We start from the raw sequence: 6000 nt of genomic DNA on the forward strand, positions 1-6000 counted from the left end.
TGTTTGTATGTCTTCCTGTCTCTCTAGAAACAAGATTCTGCATCCTAACCACCCACCTCCAGCTTCCACCACACAATCAGCATTTCTACTACCTTAGAGTCGGGACAGGAGAAATGGAATCGGAGGGTGACAGAGACCACAGAAGTGAATCTGGGACTAGATGATAGCAGCCTTATACTAACATCTACAGACCTTGTAAGCCCTGAAGGGCCTCACACTAATATCATATACTAACATACTAACACACCAACATCACAGACTTTATATTAACATCATATACTAACACATCAACATCACAGACCTCATACTAACAACACATACTAACATACCAATATCACAGACCTCATACTAACATCAAATACTAACACACCAACATCACAGACCTCATACTAACATCACATACTAACAAACTAACATCACAGACCTCATACTAACATCACATACTAACACATCAATGTCACAAACCTCATACTGACATCACATACTAACATCACAGACTTCATACTAACATCATATACTAACATACTAATATCATAGACCTCATACTAACATCTGCACAGACCTTGTAAGTCCTGCAGGAACTCATACTAACATCACATACTAACATACTAATATCATAGACTTCATACTAACATCTACACAGACCTTGTAATCCCTGCAGGGCCTGGTGAAACCTTGACCAAAACCACAGCTCCTCTCTGAGTCACGGCACAGTAGAGCTGGGGGTGGGAGCAGAAAGAACATCTTCACAGTGCTTTGGTGCACAGAGGAACCTGCTGGTTGGCTTCCAGGTACGTCTCCATCAGCTGCCTACCTCTTGCAGAAGGACACAGCTCTAGGGCAATGGTTCTCAACCTTCCTAAGGCTGTGACCCTTTAACACAGTTCCTCATGGTGTGGTGATCCCCCACCCCCATCATAAAATTATTTCCTTCCTACTTCATAACTGTAATCTTGTTACTGTTATGAACTGTAATGTAGATATCTATGTCTTCCAACTCTACGGCCAACCCTGTGAAAGGATCGTTTAACCTAGAGGTCTAGACCCACATGGAAGACTCCAAACAGCCTGTGCTTCAGGTAACAGAGACATGAGGACCATTCCCACCATAGCTTCCCTCTCCCTTTGCTCTATGATGCTAAGCACCAGCGTGAGACCTGACAACGGATGTATGTGAACCTGATTAGGTCCCAGGGTAAGCACTATAAAATGTTGATGATTGGTTACCTTCTTAAAGCTCTACCCTTGATGTGTAACTTAACTAGTCCTGCTGTAGCTTGTGTGCCCAAAACAACGTGGGTTGTGTAGCCTACGTAGATCCATCATATCAGAAGCTAAAACTCCTATATCCACCACAACAGCTTTAGACACTAACACGGGGGTTCTCAATCTTCCTAATGTTGCCACCCTTTAATACGGTTCCTCGTGTTGGGGTGACCCCAACCATATAAAATTATTTTCATTGCTACTTCATAACTGTAATTTTCCTACTGTTATGACTTGTAATGTAAATATCTGTATTTTCTAATGGTCTTAGGTGACCCCTGTGAAAAGGTCATCCAAACTCTCACAACGGGTCATGACCCACAGGTTGAGAATCATTGTTTTGCACATAGAGCAGGGAGCAGTTATTCATTTCTCTTGCATGTACTTGAAGATACACAAGCTCAAAGGTGTCTAGCACCCATTTGTGAGTGAATGAGCGGTTCGGATAATTTACTGATCAGGTTGCTAACCTGAAAATCCCCATGTCTGAGAACTTTGATTTGAATGAATGTTGAGGCGCTCACACAGATGTATAGGGATGCTTTGCTGTTTCCCAGGTTGGACTGTTCCCGAGAGAGGGAGGAAGACAGGAAGACAGGGAGGTTGCATGATTAACTTGACACTGGAAGCAGAAGAAATCTTGGCAGCACTTGGGAGCCTGAAGCAGGAATGTTGCTGTGAGTTTGAGATCTACCACTCTGGGCTGCACTAACCCCAGGACAGCCTGTCTCAAAGAAAACAAACAACAAAAACCTATGCAACAAACACATCTTGGATTCACCAAGGACTCCATGAACACACCTCCATGTACAAGTGCATGTGCACCCTATGTGCTTGTTATATGTTGATATATAGTAGGTATGTCACAGCTGGCATGTACTCATCAACATCAAATTATTAGATGGGTGATAAAGGCCCGTGGTTTATAGTGGCTGTTTTCAATATTCACTGTTATTTATTTTGATGAAATCCAAGCACAGGTGGTATACACCTTTAATCTTAGCATCTCCTGGTCTACATAGGGAAGCCAGCCAAGGCAATATAGTGAGACCCTGTCTCCAAGCAACAACAAAAAAGTGTTTTAACAAAGAACAAGTACTCAGGCTATTTCCTGGGGGTACCAAGAACCCACCCTCAAAAAAAAGGGTCACTATTTAAATAAAAAGCTGTGGTACAAGGTACAAACTTGTCCCAGCATTTGGGAGGCGGTGGTGGCCAGGCAACATTGGGGAGCCCCTGTCTTAAACAACAATAAAGCTATGGCCTACAAAGAGAAATAACAAGAGGAGGAAAGCTGCCCTTTACTTAGGCTCTAGGCAAGTGACATCATTTTCTAAGCCTTGGTGTCCTCATTTGTACAGTGGGATTGGTCCTTCCCTACCCGACAGGATCTTCTTCATATATGTAATGACTGTAAAGGGAAGCTGCCCTGTAAATTCATACAAACATGTTCTTATTCTAGAAATCTACTCAACTCAATGGCACTATACCCAGAACGCCTTACAAATGACTTCCTATGAGCTGGGCGTTCCTCACTGGGCCAGGCACTGGACGCACAGCAGAGCCTATTGCCTTGTCTGTGGAGTCCCATTTCACACACTCAGAGGACTTTCCTTGGGCCAACAGAGAGCGTCCTGCCACTATCTAATGTCTGTTGAGGGCAATCTGTTCCTGTATAATTGGGTTATTTGAAAATCCTGGCTATTTCCTTGCATGGCCCAGGGCTGCTGTGAGCGGAGATTCCAGAGGTTTGGGCCCAGGTCCTACGCTGGGCAAGAGGAACGCGGCAGGACAGCCCATAGCTCCTCCCTGTGCTCTGCCTCGCCTTCCTCCGAGCAGAGGCGGTGCTTAAGCTGTGTCACTTTCGACCTGGGGAGGCTCCCAACACCGAGCCTGCAGCTTCCGAGGCGTCCAGGCGGTGCAGGGGCCCCTAGCCAGAGGAGGATAATCTCAGAGCTTCAAAAATGACAGCCGGGGCGGGCGGGGCAGGCAGTGGAGTGTGACCCCGCAGGCCTGCGGGCAGAGGCTCAACCGGCCTAGGCTGCGGCTACTGGCTACCGGGCAGGCTTTGGTCCTCAACTGAAGAACTGAAAGCTAGGAGGTATGGCTGAAGGGGTGGGTTCTCTCCAGGATCTGGGAAGACAGCTGAGAGAATGCGTAGGCACGAGCATCACCAGGACCCTCTGTACTAGGATCAAGGATCCTGAGCCCCCACGCGGGGTGCAGAATGGGTGGGTGGGGCACCAGAGTCACGGGACTATGGGGACAAGAGAAACGTAGAGGGAAGACCACACAGGGCTTGGGCGTGCATCCGAAGAGCCCAAGCCACCTTAAGGTCTTCCCACCGCGCTAGGCGAAGAATTCCTTAGAAACGCAAATGTGGACACACATAAGACAGAGAGCCCAACTCACACCATTTGGGGCTGACTGGGCCAATCCCATGAGGCATCCACCCTACGCTGTTCTCCACTATGCCGCCCCCTCCAAGACCAAGCTGTGTGTACACACACAAACAGTTGGGCGGGGGAGGCGACGCCTCCCTCCTGGTAGGGACACGCAGGGCACAGCCACCGATCCCTCCCCTCCACATGCCGCGCCCCCTTCTCAGCTCACACGCCCCCTGGCCCCTACCCGGAGAACTCTACAAAACCAGAGCCAAGGAGGCCGAGAGAAGGGTTTGAATCCTGGATTGTCTTTTAATGCCAATAAATAACCAGCTCTGACTCCCGGTCCTGGGGACGCCTCCTCCGGTGGCATCCAGGAGCCCGCACGCGGCCCTGTGGGTCCCCTAGACATCAGCCTCAGGAAAGCCACCGCCCCCATCTTCCCCCTAAAACCCGCGTCTGTGACCGTCACCTGCTAGGGCCGCCTCATCAGCCCACTCCACAGCCCTCGGGTTACCCGCCAGCAAGAATCGGCTTTTCGGAGCTTGTCAACTTAACCCCAGATCTGCAGGGCGTATCTGTCCCCCTGGTCCCATTACTCCGAGGCCACAGGAATGATAATTCTTAAAGCCAACAGAATCGCCACGGCGGAGAACGGCCAAAGCTGCCACACTGCAATGGATCTACCAAGGCTGCCTCCACTGCTCCCATCCGCCGCGCCCTCCGAGGCCCGCCGGCTCACCGGGAACGAAAGGAGGGGTCTGCTGCCTGTCTAGACGGGAGCCATCCACAGATATCGCCGAGCCCGCGGGGACTGCCGCGGCCACAGACACCATCCGTCAGCACGGTGGACGGACACACACACACACACACACACACACACACACACACACACGACGGGGACACACACACACACACACACACACGACGGGGACACACACACACACACACACACACACACACACACACACACACACACACACACACACGGGTTCCTTCCCGCAGCCCCGAGTGCTGCAGCCGCGCCCGCCGCCGCCTCTCCAGCCGCGCTCCGACCTCGGCGCAGAGCGCGGTCGGAACAGCTGCAAGTTTGCCAGGCGCTGGAGCAACTGCTCATTGCAGCAAACGAGGCTCCAAAACAAAAGGGAGAAGAATCTCGCTCGCGGGCTTCCTCCCCGCGGGTCGGAACCCGGCACATGACATCGGCTACACCGCGCAGCTCCAACGCGAGTGGGGCTCCAGACGCGCCGTACCCCCAGGAACCCTTCTGGGTTTCGGAGGTCCCGTGTCACGATCCCTACAGCGCGGGGAGCGGGGCCCACCACAGGACAAACCCTGGGAAGGGGCGCGATGGGAGATTGAGATGCTCCCTAGACCCAGAGGAGGGGACGGTGGAAGGGTGCGGACACCGGGCTAGCCACGGCACTGGAAGGGGGAAGGGGGCGAATTGTTTAGGGCGGTTTTCCTGGATTTATCTATCATCAAGAGCACGTCATGTAGCCCTCCTCCCGGGTCCCCGAATCCACCCTCAAGCCGAGGGGACTAAAAGAGGAGGGCGGACAAGAGATGCTCACCTCGGGGTTCCTCCGGCCGTCGCGCGGAGCCCGCGTCGGGGGTGGGGGAAGGGGGCAGGGAAGGGGAAGGGAGGGACCAGGCTCCAGAGAGCCGACTCCTGCTGGGAGTTCGGCGCGACTCAACCGTGAGGGGATCCGGCACCCCAGCGGACCGATCCAGTCGAGAAGGGAGGGAGGGAGGGAAGGGAGACAGGGAGGGAGGGGCAGGCAGAGGGAGGGAGTAGAGGAAGGAAAAAAATGATCCCTGTACACTGACACAGGGAAAGAGAATGTTGGAGAGTGACGTCCAGGCCCCGCCTCCCCCTCCGGCCACGTGCAAAGACTTGAAAGGAAAGAGGGAGACGGCAAGCCTGCTGGGTAATGTAGTTCGCCTTTCTTTCCCGGGATGGCGGGCCCTAGAGAGCTGGGAACCGAGGGGACGCCGGGGATGCCGCCTGAACTGCCTGGACAGACCAGTGTTGCCCTTCAACATCCTCCCTTCAACGACCGCTTGCGCTAGCGGGGCCCTCTGCTGTAGGGGACCGAACTGAGGGTGAAGGCACAGTCTCTCTTGCAGAGAAAGACTTGGGTTTTAGAATCAGGCAGGCTGTAAGGATGAGGACTTCCGCGCTTAAAGTGTAAAGTCTGTCCTAATGGCAGATAAGAGAAAGCGTAGTGTATGCACTGGGAGAGATGTTGTGGGGGAGACAAGTGGCGTTATTAACGCGGCATTAAGTGCCACCATAGGTTATTGAGATTCACACGTAATAATTAGCGTTTGTGCATCGCTGTGGCAG

The 6000-nt window shown here is 52.3% G+C and overlaps 1 protein-coding gene across 4 annotated transcripts in view; it reads right to left on the reverse strand.

Moving 5' to 3' along the window:
* Positions 1-5510, reverse strand: part of Ctif (cap binding complex dependent translation initiation factor) — a 262595-nt gene extending 257085 nt beyond the window's left edge. For 3 of the 4 annotated variants that reach the window (XM_036205046.1, XM_036205048.1, XM_036205045.1), the window contains exon 1: positions 5225-5510. The gene's annotated coding sequence lies outside the window, so the exon portion shown is untranslated. Of the gene's footprint in view, positions 1-4392; positions 4499-5224 lie in introns of those variants that run through there. The other variant, XM_036205047.1, reaches the window with a different exon arrangement.
* Positions 5511-6000: the final 490 nt, after the last annotated feature.

This window comes from Onychomys torridus, chromosome 13, assembly GCF_903995425.1.
Source record: "Onychomys torridus chromosome 13, mOncTor1.1, whole genome shotgun sequence".
In the NCBI taxonomy this organism is placed as follows: domain Eukaryota; kingdom Metazoa; phylum Chordata; class Mammalia; order Rodentia; family Cricetidae; genus Onychomys; species Onychomys torridus.